The sequence below is a fragment of the Hirundo rustica genome, chromosome 1 (assembly GCF_015227805.2).
Source record: "Hirundo rustica isolate bHirRus1 chromosome 1, bHirRus1.pri.v3, whole genome shotgun sequence".
Lineage (NCBI taxonomy): Eukaryota > Metazoa > Chordata > Aves > Passeriformes > Hirundinidae > Hirundo > Hirundo rustica.
The window spans coordinates 10,922,048-10,937,949 of NC_053450.1; positions in this window are offsets into that span (position 1 = coordinate 10,922,048).

Genomic DNA, 15,902 nt, shown 5'->3' on the forward strand with positions numbered 1-15,902 from the left:
CTTAATTTTGTGTTGGTGGAAGGGGCTAGGCTAAATCAGAGTGGAGCAGACATGCTGAAACCAGCCTATGCCTGTTGGGAAGGAGAGTATGGGCTAGGATCCACCGAGGAGAGGGGGCAAGGAATGAAGGGAATAGAGAACAAAAGCAACACAAAATAGTCGGGACCAATATGATACTACATGTTAAGGGTTTTGAAAATAAGCAGAGATAACAATGGCAAGTCCTTGCCTAGCTAAAAATAGTTATAGGTTATGTAAACAGAGGAAAAACACAAGCACATAGGCTTATACTGTAGGAATTTCTTGATGCAAGGGGCAAGGGATTCTGTTTCTCACAGCTAAAAAAAATGTTTCAGCACTAGACACTGTCTTTGCAACAATGGGACAGTGTGGCCAAGCAGGAGCAGCACGTGAGATGTGAGTCGCTGTGATGGAAATCAGGGGAAGAGGGTCTGCTGAAGGATCTCTTCCCTCCCCAACAATTTGTGAGTGCTCTGCTTACCTTGCCAACTCCACAGACTTCAGATACTAAACTCAGGACATCATCTGCTGGAGATTAGCTGGAGCAAACCAGGACCTGGAAGGAACACAGCAGAATCCTGAAGCATACAGCATATTACTGGTGCTTCTCCCAGGAGTGCAAGCTGGGCTTTAGGCTTTGGACTATTTTACCCCTATTTGACAAAAGCTTTGTAGCTCTTCAAGGTCACAATTTTGGTGCTAGTCATTGTGCATTTACTAGAGACTGATCAGCCTTTCCATGTGCAGGGAACTCATGGAACAAAAACTGAGTAACTGTATCACCAAGGACATTTTTCAATGAACTGTGCCAGCAAAAATAACCCTAATAATCTCTAGTATCTTGGATGCATCCATTTCTCTGGCCAAAAACTGTCTGAAAGGAATTTCAAAGCCATCCTCCTCCAGCTTTGCTCACAACAGTGGATGGCTGAGTTCTACAAAATGCCCCAGACTCCACAGCCAGTGTGACTTCTGTTGAAGGCACCAAAGCAGTTTTAGTGATGTCAGCAGGAGCCCCTCTGTTCTGGCCTTTGCTTCATCATCCACCTCCTCTGTCTTTCAAAAGTATTTTTAATGAAATTTGCACTTAAGTATCAGCTACATGATAGGGTTCCCTGCGCATTGCACCAGGATTCTGTCTCTCAGTGGAACAACCAAGTTTGCTGCTTGTGCCAAGAGATATACAAGGGCCCAGGGAGCCAGGTAGAGGTTGTGAGAATTAGACAGCAGTGAGATGAAACAAGTGAAACAGTTTTTTCTTAGTTTATTTTTTCTTTTCCCTTCTGGCAATGATCAGTTAATAAGACACAGACCAGGCTCTTGGGTTATTTTAGTCTCGGTAGGTCAGAGTTGCTTTTTTAGCCTTTAAATACAGAGAACAGAGAAGATACGTGCCCCCATAGTCTCATGCAGTGGGTCCACAGCAGAAGTGGGGATGTCTGAGTAACCTTCTCCAGCACAGCCAGTCTGTTCCCAGTCCCACTGTGGACTTGTCCCACAGCACACAGCCAAACCAACCTGAGGCTGGGTTTGGGGGTGACAAAGCAGTGCAGAGAGCAACTTCACTTCATCACATCACCTTTGTGTACAAAAATGTATAAAAGCTACCATCCCATCCTCTCCCAGGGGCTTCCTAAAATGCTGCTGTCCCCTACTAGAGCTGAGGTCTGCAGAGAGACACAGGTGCCAGGCAAGCTGTGAGATGGGAGAGGCAGGCGAGGGATCCTCTGCTGCAGGCTGGGGAAGGGTTGCAAGGGGAGATCCACTCTGGGTGCCTGGCTGCTGAGGATGGTGCTGCGTGGGCACATACGAGAGACTGACAGTGGAGGCAGATGTTGTGTGAGGAGCAGCTGCCACCCCCTCTTGCCGAGCCGACGTGTTTGCACACACGGGCTGGTTACTCCCTCTCAGAGTCGCTGTGGGAGGCTTGGCTGAAAATCACTTCTCACTGCTGAGTCACCTCTTGCTGCTGATATGCTCTCCAATCCCAGGTCCCCTTGAGGATGGTGAAACAAATGTTCCAGAAGTGCTTTTGAAAGGTAGAGTGGAAGTGAAGAAATCAGGCTGAGTTCTCGGAATGGGAAAGGCAAAGATGGGGGAGAGGAAAAAGATAAAGCCATTGAACTTCACAAGTTTGGGTGGTTCCTTCTTTGGATCTAGCTGCTGAATCAACAGTGTCTGGTCTCATTTGCTGAGAAGTTGAAGACCACCAGCTTAAGATCCTCAGATATTTGAGTACCTTGGAAAATCAGGCCAATTGCATCAAAATCGCTGTGCATTTATGGAAACATGGGCTCTGCACGTTACATTAGAAGCCTGTTGTCAACAGATCTAGACTTAGACTTACCAAAAAGAAAGTGCTTGTGCTTTTTAAATCATCAGAATTATATTGTAGATTCAGAGCTACAATGCTGTTGGAAAGAGCATAGAAAGCGAAACGTAGCGCAGATCCCACTGTGTAACACATTCCTTAGTGGCATTTTTAAAGCATTTCACATTGGCAATAAAATACAGAGAGAGGGAGAAAAAAGCACAGCCTTCACAGTACAGGGAAGACGAAAAAAATAATATTCACAAGAGCTTTTCACTCATGTGGGCTGTGGCATCATGCTATCTGCTGCTCAGAGAAGACAGTGTTTCCAAAAGATACACAGCACAAATCCAGCAGGGCAAAAATTGAATAACTAGTCATGATCCCCTGGATTTAAATAGGTTGCCAACTCCCTATGGAAAGGGACACCAAAAATAACTAAATCTGGATCACTGGAATATTCCAGTTGTCCCTCAAATAAACAACCTCTGTAGGAACATGTGTTTTCCAAGTTTCCCAATGAAGCTACAAAGGTCTGTTCATGATGTCCAGTGATATATGACACTGTTGATCCCATTTTCAGGATGAGTAGGGGGTATTTATTTGTTGTTACCCCTTGAGAGGAGGATGTGATTTATCACAAAAGAATGGTGAATTTCACAGGAGGGTACCAGGCTCTGTTCAGCTGTGATTGAAAGGTCAGCACTGAGCAGGCAGTGCTTTTTGTACAGCCCTGGAAATGTTTTAGGACAGTATTACACCAAGGTGAAATTCAGACACTACTGAAGTTGATTCCAAAACTCCTATTGACTTCACCAGAGCCAAGATTTCCTCAAAAGAATCCCTATGAATTTATCCCTATTTCAAGTCCTTGGACTTTTACTTTAATAGCAATGTTTTTGCCATGGAACTAGAAATAGAGAGGAAAAAAACAGAAGTGAAGGCATGTGGGAGAAAGAGGAATCAAAGCTTCCTTCCCCCACCTCTTTCAAGGGAAGATGCTCCTGATTGCTCTCAGAAATCCACATCTCTCTGCTCTCCTCTTCCTTTCACTCCTACAGGTCTCATCCCTTCAAAGCAAAGGAGCCCATGTGCAGCCTGAGGCTGGTAATGCTCCACTGCTGGCACCTCCTGCTCCATGGGATCAGCCAACAGCGTAACAGCATCCTGCTTTCTTGTTCGTGTTTAGTCATAAAAGTTACTCATAAAAGGTTGACAAGACAGAAATGTGATGGCTTCACTGCACCCACAAGTGAAGAAAAGACAATGACTTCTTTCAAGTGAGTCCTGCTGAAGGTCCAGCTTACAAATGGGCCTGAAGTGGGGCTTTAGCTGAGGTACCTAGGACTCATCACCAAATCCCACAGTGTGTTGTAGGCAGTCAGTGCTGAAGAGGGAGGAAACATGACAATCTGTATCTACGACAGTCTGTTTCTCAATAATGTCTTACATTTAATTAGAAATAATCAAAGCCTGACTTAGTCCCCAAAGAGGAAACTTCTTTCTCCTTTTCAAAATGTTATTGATTACAAACTCTGATTAGATGGCCTTGCTACCTATAAAATTGGCAAGGTCTCTGATTTGATTCCAGAGTCAACCTACAGCCAAGCTGTCCACAGCCAAACTGTATGTGAAATAAAAGAAATTCCCTTATTTTGGTGAAAGCTAGTTGCTATTTCAGTCACATGAGTGATAGTGTTTTGAGAGAATCTAGTGGCTGGAGTTTAAGAGGGTGTTTTGCCAAGAAGTCACCCATCAGAGAAAGCTGCTTCAGCAGTACACCTTGCCTCTCCTACCTTTTTATCTTTTTTTAATCTATTTTTGTTTTCAGGAAGTCATCATTCCCCCAGCTTGGGGAAGGAGGGAGTGCTGCATTCATAAGACAAGCAAAGAGAGCCACTGCTCCCAGTGAGCTCTTGCAAACATTGCAGCAGATGAGCAGCAGCACTGTCTGCCGCTGTGAGCAGATCCCACGAGCCAGCTGATGGTGATTTCCTGCTTCTGGGACAGGCTGGAGCAATTGGTTTGTAATCTAATTGAATTTTGGCCAGAACGCAGCCCGGGAGACTCTCTGCTGAACCATTTCACTTTGACAGCTGGCAACGATTTGTGGACCACAGGAACGCCTGCTGAGCTCTCTGCTCAGAGGTGGATGCAGGCTTTCGCAGAGCTTGCCAGTGTGAGAGACACCTGCTCCTGCCTCCCAGCTCCTACCTGGAGATAAAACCCTCAATGTCTCTCGAGACAGAAATTCTCCTATCACTTGTGAAATGCAGGAGCGGCTGGAATATAAACCATCCCTTTTTTCTTTTTTCTTTCTCTATTTTGGTCACTGCAGAAAATAATTTTATAAAAGTCCTCTTTAGTTTCAAGGACTACATTAAGTTCAGAGTCTTAATGCAGATCAAGGCATGGACATTAAATCGATTAAAAACGGCAGTGCCATATCGATAAAATCCTCATTATCAGATTTCACATACAATATGCTTTTATCACAATAGACAGTTCCTCCTCCCAGCCTTTGTAAGTGGAAGACTTGCCATTAGCACCAGTAGCAAGCGCATTGAATACTGAAGAAATAAAATAGCAACCTGGCAAAATACAGCTCAGGCATTACATAGACTTCAATGGTATAAATAAACACCTGAATCTTGAAAAATTAATGCTCCAAAAGCTCTGTTTTATTGGGACATCAGAGAGACAAGCTGACACTGTTTCAAAGTGCTTCTGCTGCAGCAGCTGTGCAGGTACTGTGTGTGCCCTGTGTGTTTGGTCCACATGGGAGCAGGAGGACCAGGACTCACAACAGACACAAACCATCGTTCCTCCTTGGCACACTCAGCTTCTTGCCTGGGATGGAGGTGTGGGATGGAGAAGGAAAGCAAGCCCAATGAGCGATCACAGTGGGAGAGAAATAACAAAACCTGGAAGCATATTTCCTGTTTGGTACCACTATCTCAGATTGCATTGGCAATCAATGAGTGATTAATGCAAGGGAATATTATTGTGCTCCTTTTAAAATTACTTCATGTAGCTGCATTAAAGTAAATTCATAAATAAAAATGGGGGAATGGAATATATCTATTGTGCTAGCCCTGATAAATATTTTAAATGCAATGCTTGCCATCTTTGCATTTACTTTATTACTTGGAAAGCTCAGTACCTTTAAGAGTAAAGTTGCTGAATTCAACTGAAAGTTAAACTCCTGGCAGGTGACAGACAAATCAGCTCACTGACTTCTCATATTACCTTATTTTTAATCCACTGGTGCCTCTGCAATTCTATGCAGTGTATTTTGTACAGAGAAGTAAACCATCTACACTTTTCAGTGAGGTATTCAATTCAATAATTTGAAAAGAACAGCTTCTAATAACATCCTGTCCCTCAAAAAAAAAAAAAAACCAAACGAAAAACAAAAAACCACACACCACCAACAAAATCCCACAGCAACAAAATCCCCAAATATAGTCTATACTGTCAAATCGTATATGTCTGCTTAAAACAGCCTCCAGACCTACATCTCTGATCACATCACACTGTCTGCCTTTGCAGCCTGGGGAAGATGGGCCTTGCAATGTGCACTGAGAGGTGGGGACCACCAGCTTCACCTCAGTTTGGTGCTGCTCAGCTGAAATAAAGTTGTGTGAACACTGGGCGTCATGAAGCCTTTCCCCAGAGTAGTGGAGCACCAAACTTTTAGGACATTGTGTCCCCTCTCACCTGACAATCTCCACGAAAGTCAGAAGGGCACTGGCTTTCAGGGCTGCCAGTCTTCCTTTGATGAAGTCCAGCCTCAGTCCCTAACCATACAAGGGCTCTGAAGTCTTCAGGGAATGAGAAAACATCCTGTAAACACTTGTTCCTTGGGGATCTATTCTCAAAACCCAATCCTGATGCCACACAGCTTTTCCATTGCTCTCTCCTGCCCACCCAGCTTTGTTAATCTGACTTCACTCTGCATTTGAGAATTTGGCCCTGGCAAGGTTGTGGATGTAGAAGAAAGATCAGAGGTTAATCAGAGGTTAGTGAGGAAGGAAAAAGAAGTGGCTTGAGGTAAAAATGAGGCTGACATTTCCCCAGACCAGTCCTTGTCACAGTCCCTCCATTGGAAAGAACACTTCAGGAAACACTGGTGGGGGGTTTATTATCTCAAGAAGAAAAGCAGCAGACAAAAATCGTAGGCCAGGGTTCTCAGGGCTCATATCCTTTTGGCTTTCCCCTTTCTTTAGGAAAAGATGTCTCCTGAAGTCAGGGAATCCCTCACTTCTCTAGAAATGCTCATCATTACAGCATTGGGGTTTCTAAATTCTAAGAAATTGTCGGGCTCCAAAGTTGTATTTTTATATATCTTGGAATAAAGCCTCATTGTTTCCCCTGGCTTCTGCATTATTCACTTTGCCCCGCAAATCCTGCTGAGTGGATTACAATGTTTGTTGCTCTGCCTTGCAGTATTTTCTTCCCACTTATCTGAAAAATCTTGTCTGCAATAGAACATGTCAGTAGCGGTCCCTTCTGTCATATGTGGCTGAACAATTAGTTCATCGCTTTATGCCACAAAACACGAAGCCAAAACCACATTGTCCTGCTGGACAGACACAACCACAGCTCTGGTGCAGCACACAGCAACCTCTGAGGCTGCAGCAGCATTCTAGTGAAGATAGGGAACCAAGGGATGGAGTCCAAACTGCGCTCTGGTCCAAACGATTCGTTTCAGGACACACAGAAGTGGCATGGAGGGAACCAAGCCTGTGGCCCCACATGGTTCAGAGCAGAAAGGAGAGCAGGGATTTTATTCAGAGCAGTCAGTAGTGCACCAGGTTCAACCAAGGAGTCTCCAGGCCCAGGCAGCTCTTCTCGTACTACCAAGGTGGCAAGGAAGTACAACATTGTGCTTCATCCTGCTGCAAGATGCTGTGTCTTCTCAAGGCCTTGAGCTGTCACACAAAGCAAACCAGGAGAAGGAAGTTTGCCTTCTGGGATCTGCTGGTGTTGCCCTGTAGTCCTCTACAGGAAAATTACAAAGATGTACATTCCCCTTTACTGTTGTTCCCAGTTATACTTTATATCTGTTAATTTTTTTAGAGAAAAAAAATAGATTTGACAATGTAATTTGAATCTAGGGAAATTTCACAGGCAATTAAAGGTTTGCTTTTTGGCTTTTTTTTCAATTCCTCTCTAGTAGAGACCAGCAGCTATAAAGACACTTTCATATTATCCACTATATTTCTTAAAATGTTAGAAGCATTAAGGTTGAAAAAGACATCCAAGGTCATGAAGTCCAACCTTTGACCAATCACCACCTTGTCAAATAAACCACAGCACTAAGTGCCACATCCAGTCATTTCTTGAACACTTCCAGCAATGGTGCCTCCACCACTTCCCTTGGCAGCGCATTCCAACGCTTAACAACCCTTCCCATTAAGTTCTTGCTGTCCAATGTGAATCTCCCCTGGCACAGCTTGAAACTGTCCTCTTATCCTGTCACTTATTGCCTGGGAGAAGAGGCCAACCCCCACCTGGTCACTCCTACAGGTAGTTGTAGCAATAAGGTCTCCCCTGAGCCTCTTTTGGTGCTGGCTAAACACCCCCATTTCCCTCAGCTGCTCCTGGTGTGACTTGCTCTCCAGACCCTTCACCAGCTCTGTTGCCCCTCTCTGGATACACTCCAGAGCCTCACTGTCTTGAAGTGAGGGGCCCAGAACTGGACACAGGACTCAAGGTGCATCCTCACATGCTGGACTGAGTGCCCTGTTAACGCCACACCCCCGGAGTGCAACGTGAACATCTCAGGTGGCTGCTGTTAGGGGCCCAGGCTAGCCTGAGGTCCATGCTCCCCTCTTTAGCTCATAAATTGCTCTCCCTACTCCCTGTTGAAACACTATGGCACACATGGAGGAGACACAAGAAGGCAGAGATTAGAGATGGCACATTTCTCTTCTCTTAAGGACAGCGTATGTTAGAAATGTGTCAGGATTCCTGAGTTAAAGCAGCATAATGAGATGTCAGGGAAGGCAAACAGAAGGGGAAAATTAAGGCAACAGATTTCCCTGGGAAACTCTGTTTTGCAGAAAAATCATTGGATGAAAATGCTATTCTGATTAACATTAATTTGTGGGGTTTTTTTGTTTTTTTTTTTAATCTCCGAGGCAGGATATAGGGCAGAACAGAGACCAGGGAAAAGGCAGCCCCGTCCCTGAGCCAGCGCTGCAGCAGAGCTGATGGAGTATCTGGGTCAGCGTGCAGCGATTCTTCACAGATGACTGAGATCTACAGAGCCAAACACCAGCCTTGGCAGTAGAGCCAAGGGCTCCTTTTGTAACTGAAGGGATGTAAAATCTGCTCCCCCTTTCAAGCAGCATTTGCAGGAGGGAACCCCATGCTGCATTCTCCGTCAGCTGGAACTAACGCCGTCGGCTCCGCTCACCCATCCCTGCTCAGCAGAGCACGGGCTGGGAAATCAGCGTTGCCATGGGATTCGGCTACAAAAGGCCAAAAGATGTGGATGTCAACCAAGTACCCAGATATACAGGGAGGGTATTTTCCACTATAAAACTAAACCTGGTGTGGAAGCTCTTCTCTAAGAAACAATGTTTTTTGTATTTTAAATGCCCTCACTTAGCTTTGAAGATCTTTGTGTTTCAGGCAGGTTTTAGGAAAAGCTCATTCATGCATTCAAACATTTGGCTACTTTCTCCAAATATCTTGCTTGGCCTAATGAGAGATATTACTTTTGCTGACAGCCGTAGTGCCCTCAGAAGAGATACAGCTTTGGAGACCAGCACACTGCCCACTGAGCATACACAGACCATGTATCGTGGCATCTTCCCCCTTCCTGCTTCAATGCCTCAACCCACTGGGACAGGAGCATGAAAGGATCAGTGCTTTCCTCATATATCATCCCTGATCATCAGTTAGACTGGCAGCTGTCTCTCAAGATTTGTGCTAAACCCTTTGTTAGAGGCTGATTCACACAGCCACGGCCTTCAAAGTCAACTGGCACTGTTAGATCATCCTGTCGGATGGCACAGGCCATCAGGATTTGTGCTGATTTGTGTTTTGTTAAAACATGTCCTTCAAAAAAGGGTAGTCCACTCCTTATTTGACAGCCACAGAAGAGGGAAGATCTGTTATTTCCCTGTACTAACAAAAGTTTAGAAAGTAATTCGGGAGGTTTTTTCCTCAGATGTTGAAAGCACCAGGAGAATTTTTCTGATGATCTTGATTCCTGGCAGAATACATCAAGTTTTGTGCTCAGGACCTAAAGTGGGAAAATGTGATGCCAACCAGCTAACTAACCTGCCCTGCCACTCAATGTTTAAGGACACAGTATAGAAGAAGTGCCTGATTTTCAGCAGTAATATTGAGGAAAGGTCAAGGCCAGAATAAATGTTTGTGTTTCTAGAATAAAGGCAGCTGCTTCTGCATATGCTTGAAAGGAGGGTGGATATTAACACAAGGATTTTGAGTAAGTATCTATTTACTACTGGAATTTTGGATGACAGCTGCCACATTATAGGTGTTTATCTAATAATATTCACCCTAATACTGGTATGCTTTGTCTGAACTAGTCAGCCTAATGTAGATCACTCCTTTGTTTCTGCCATAGAACTTGCTAGAACAGCATTTTTTATTATGAACACTTCTGCTTAAATCCTTCATGTTCTGATGCTGGATAATTTCCTCTTCAAACTGACAACACAGGGCAAAAGACAAAAAGACCTGGAGCAGAAAACACTTAATTTAGTGATTAAATAGTATTGCACTCTTTTTATGAGGACATATAGAGGTACAGCATTTGACAAGGCAGAAGGATTCACACCAATCTTAGACTTGTCCATGCATTTTTGCTTTGGTCCATGCAGATGACCTTATAAATTAAATGCCGGGATGGCTGTCCACAAGTCTGAGTGTTACAGAGACATGCTCTAAACAGCATATAATGCACATTTAATTGTATTTATTTAGTGGCCATGGTTACAGAGATTTTACTTTTGTACTTTTTTTCACATTGTAGACTTGTTACATTAAAAAACTGTCTGTCCACCACTAGCTCCTGCATAGGTATATACCCATGAGAGATTAGCAGAAAATAAGAAGGCAGGAAGAATCTCCTGTAATCTCTGTGTCCTGCTGAGGCTTCACACATCTGCTTCCTAAGAAAATAAAGGCTTTTATATTCCCAGACATATTAACTCAGAGTCTTGTGGAGTCAGGAGTATTGCAATCCACGTGGTAAAACTGGTACAAAATGTTGCTAATCAAAGACTTGGAAAGAAGATGAAGGGAAGAGGGAATGAAGCTGTGATTACCCACTACTTTGACTGTTGAATCTGGACTATTCATAGTAACACACCAACTGTATCTATCCAATTGCAGTAACGAGTGATAGCTCACTACTCAACAATTAGGTTTTCCTTCCCCACCTCTGCAATTAAGGTCATAACCTTTTCTATTTACTTTTGGGATGTGGTAAATTAGAGCTTTGGCTTCATTACAAAAATTAATTAAAATAGTCACACAAAGGCACCATTCATGGCTGTGCTTGTCCTTCCCTGCAGTGTGTCCTCATGTCAGTTCTCATTGGTTTTAGTCTCAAATTCCAGTACGTGCTAGTCTGCCTGCATTATCTGGATCAGTAGACTAGATTTCTCTTTTTGTCCATCTTCTTTGATTCATTGGAAAGGCTCCTCTTGTTTCTAATCCCTCTGTTTCTTTTTTTTTTTCTTTTAAGGAAGTGTACACTAGCAGGCTCTCAGCATGATCTGATGCCCCCCAAATGCTTTCTGGCCACAGAGTTTGCAGTAGAACTTTAACTTGGTCTCACAGCAGAGACCTCTGCCTAATAATTTCTCCCTACTGACATCCCAGGTGTCTAGGTTTGGAAAAGAGGATTAGTGCTCTTTTCCTCAGAATTTCAAAAACTAAACAGAACTACAGAGATAGGAGAAAAAAAGCCTGACTATTCCCAAGTAACACAGAGTTGGTAGTCTGCCCATTGAAATAAGTGTTGTTTTTTTTTCTAAGCCGTTTCTTTGTGAATGTAGTTCTTGTTTTAAAAGCTGGATTTATGAACTGGCAAAAAATAATATTTTCTTTTGTAGGAGAAAGAGTTGCATTATGTTTCACATGATCATGTCCTGCGGTGGTTCAACATACTGAGGTCTGTGCATACCAGTAAATACAGATATCGGAGATTTCAGGAGTAGTGATTTACTAAAAAATATTGCTTGATGGGAAGTACAGAAGAGCTCAAATTCATTTATATAATACCTAAAAGGAGAAATGGCCAACAAAGAGTAATATTTGTGCTGGTAACAGAACCCAACAGGCAACTTTAATACATAGGTGTAATTAAACTAAGTCAAAGTTGATGTGGCTCTGAAGAGGAGGACATGAGATATTTGCAAAAGTGACACTTATTATAGGCTTTTTTTCTTCAGAGCATTTAATCATGTGTGTAACTACAAGTATAACCTGATTTATTTTTTTTTTTTAACTTACTGCTTGACTACACAGGTACGCTCAGGAAATTGTATCCACGTTAATTTAGGGCATGACTTCAAGATGCATCAGCTGAACAACTTTAAAATGTGAAAGGGAGGCCTGGTTTTGTGGAGTGAATGTGTCCACACCACAACCTGATATAAGGTAATGAAGCCAGTTTGAACAAGGGTTTTGATCAACAGTTCCATTTCTAAACCTGTTTTGGCTGCAGATGAGAAACAAGAAGGTATTTACTGGGGAATGAGCATGGGAAGGGTTACACAAGCTGCCCCTTCTTTGTAAAACACAAAGAGGCAGGGTCGTCCTCTGGGCCAAAATGATCTTTCCTTGTAGGCTTAGTTTTCAGCCAAATCAGGCCCATGTGTGACCCACGCCATGGGTGCCTGATCTGGTGCTCGTGGCACAGGACGGTGCAGGAAGGAGGTCATGGATGGGGGGTGACTGTGGAAATACACTGTCAGTGCTACTGCAGACTTGCATGGGATGAAAGCGCCCACATAACCTTGGCCATGGGACCCCCTTGGGCTTCTACTGAGGTTGATCATGGAGGAGATTCAAAACCAATGAAAGGACCAGTGACTGGAAGGAGGTGATAGACCTGAGGTCCTTTTCTGAATCTACCAGCCTCAGATGGCACATGTGACAAGGATATCCTACCTTCCCACTACTGTAAAGTGTGCCCTCTCTGTAAAGCCCTTGATATAATACACAAACCCCAATTTTCAGATTTTGTGCCTTGCACTGAGATAGCTGGGGGCAGGACTTCTTTTCCTTAGTTGTTGCTGAGGAGGAAATGGAAGACAAGTTTCATCCCTTAAAAATAAGCCTCTTGTCCTCTATGTGCCCTGAATAAATGGCATCCGTGTTGAACTTTGCTGAAAACGCTTTTTTTCCTTCTGAGAAAAGCTGAAAACGAGACCGCATTGATATTTTGCTGCAGAGTTGTTGCCTGTAGGTAGGCTTTAGATGGAGCTGTTCTATGGAAATCAATCCTGGTAAAGCAATAACAGCTGTTATTTTGCCAGCACGCAGCAAGCAGAAACAATTGCAGTGGTACCCCCACTACAGCTATGCTACTTGGTAATTTAAAAACAATGCATGACATAAAATAACCTGGATATGGCTGGGGAACCACAGCTTTGTTATTTCTCCTGTTCTGAAACATCAAACTGTGAACACACTCATGAAAAAAAGAGAATTATCCTTCACCTCTATGTATGGACAGTGAATCATATAATATTTATAATGCTGTTGGGACAGCTGCATGAAATGGATTCTGCTTGGTTTCCTCCATTTTTCATCAATTCCTTTTGTCATCCTTCTGGCTGTGTTGCCTGCTATCCTACCTTTCCATCCAATAAGGCACTGCAAAGCGAGCTCATCTGCTTCCATGGACAGAGCAGGATTGTACCCTGTGAGCACCTTGAGGACTGGAGGGATGTAAGAGACTCCCTTTCTTGGAAGATCTTGGGCTTTTTTGTCTTAATCTATAAATAGGAAAACAACGTTGTCCTTCAAAATATCAATCATTATTAGAAAGCCTCAAATGGGGACACAATGCACTGTTTCAGAAAAAAGAAATAATTCATTTGCATCTCAAGTTTATTGATATTTTTTATGAAGACTCAAGGATGAAAGATTCTGGGGCAATATAATGGAGTATTATAATATTAATTGGCATCAATTTTTTAAAGAGATAATTCAATTAAATAGTTCAGCCTTTAGCAACCTATTCTTTTAAAATCGTATCTCTTTTTGAACTGTCAACCACTTGAAGGAACAGCCCTTGATTCTTTCTTGATTGTAAGCTAGATGAAGCAATTTTTCCTTGGGGAATAACATTAGCTAAATTAGGAACACTGTAATTTAAAGGTGATTAAGTACCTTTTGTGATTATTGTTCTACGACTTCAATCTGATAACATTTAAGTGCATGTGTAATCTAGTCTTCCACAGGGCTACTCTCATTCAGAAGTGGGTTTAAATCCTCATAAGATCAGGACCTAAATGATACCACAGTTAAACCTTTTACGGCACATTGACAGAGCATGTATTTGTTCTGATTGCAATGACATTTCACACTTGTGCTTCATGCATAAACAGTAGGAATGCTTTTTAAATTGGGATTTTCATTTTACAGAAGGAGAAAGCAAGAAACAGGAATGTGAATAGATACATTCCGGTCATAAAACAAGTCTGCTGGAACACCTGGGAACACACTGTGGACTCCTGACCCTCATGCATTTGTGTCTGGCTTCACTCTAGCTGAATGTTGTGCCTCAGTGCTCAGCATGGGAGGAGGAGCAGGAACCATCCAGGCCAGGCGAAGCGACCAAGTCATTGCTCAGCCTGCCAACTTATGTATTCTTGGGGTTTCAGTGGAATTTTGTCAGCAGAGCATCCAATGTGATGAAGGATGTCAGAACATGGGCTACTATTGCACCATTGACAAATTTAGGGTTGACATCTGTTGGGGGCTGCTGAGCAAGATGCATTCAGCTGACCCATTGTCAAGAAGTGGTGTTGGCATTGGTCCATGCACCAGGATATTTTACAGAATGTCATCACTTGGTAATGAAATGCTCCGTGGTAACGATGGCTCACGAACACAGAAATAGCCTTTGCCCATAATAAAGTTTTGCAAATAATGCTTGCAGGAAGTGATTTGCTATGAATCAATCAAGCAAATCCCAGAAATAATGTGGCAGATGGTAACCCGACATTATTGCAACATCACCAAACTACTTCTTACTCGCACTTTAAACAACCATTTGGACTCAGGTCTTTAAAGGAAAATGTTCACTCTCACTCTACAGCTGGTTGAAGTTGAATTGTCACCCCATAGAAAATTCTATCCTTAGAAGTCAGTAAAAAGCAGAATAAAATTAAAAGTCTGAAATGTCCTTCAATGCAAAAAAACCCAAAAAAACAAAAAAACAAAAAACCCACAGTTATCAAGACTATTTTTATGCCTTCAGGCTATGTGCCCTTTCTTTATTTTTAGCTATGTTATGCTACAAACAAATAAAAATTTTAAATATAAAATTAACACAATCTTTGTTCTAAGTGATACATACAAAGAAAATTTAACAAAATAGACTTGAAAAAGAAAATGCTGGAAGGAAGAAACATATTCCTGTTCGCATTTTGATTTTTTGTCCTACGGATATAAAAGTTTGTTGAAATCATCATGTCTCCATTTTTCACGTCCTAGCACCTTCTGAAGGAAAAAATATTCTACCTGATCAGTTTTGATTAGGTCTCTCTAGGTTGTCACCAGGTACACTCGTGTTACAGTGGTTTAAAAAGTTACCCATCGTAACCAGCGAGGTGCACTTTCTTATTTGCAAGGTAAACTCCATTATCTTACATTGTACGCCTAACTTACTTGTTATAACTGAGATTTAAAACTATTAATTCATTTTTCTGATCATTCCTGCATATTCTTTCATCACTGTATGAAGACTTGTTGTATGCCACAGAGCAGGCAGCCCTTATTTATTTACTGAAGTATTAATGCAGTCTTCAAACAACAGCTTTACTTACAGAAGATGATTTTTCACCCTCCTCTCCCATGCACATTGAAACCTTTCCAGAAATGAGGTTAGCCAAGCCACTGTTTGCATTAAAACAAGGATCATCCCAGAAATGGGGTGGCTGAAGAAAGCAAAGTAGGCCACCAACTCTCCCTGGATTGCTGGCTGCGACTCTGTCCCACAGGAACGCTGTCACGCTGGTTATGCGACGGCACCCGGAGCTTGGCATGAGGCGAGCAGGTGTCATTATCACGAGCTGCTGGGGACATTTGCTGGGCTCGTCTTTGGGAGTGAGGGTCACGCAGAGCTCCAAATGAATCGCCTGGTCAGTCCCATGCGGGGCAAAGCAGAGGGAAATTGCTGCCGCAGCCTGTGCTGCCATGGCCCTGCTGGAGGCAGGGCAGCTGCCCAGCCTTTTCCCTCATAGATAAATTAACTCACGAGCACCTACCTAGGTACTGGCTGAACTGAAGCAAAATGCACTGGCACAGACACTGTCTCTTCTTGGGCAGAGTTTGTAGGACATATTTT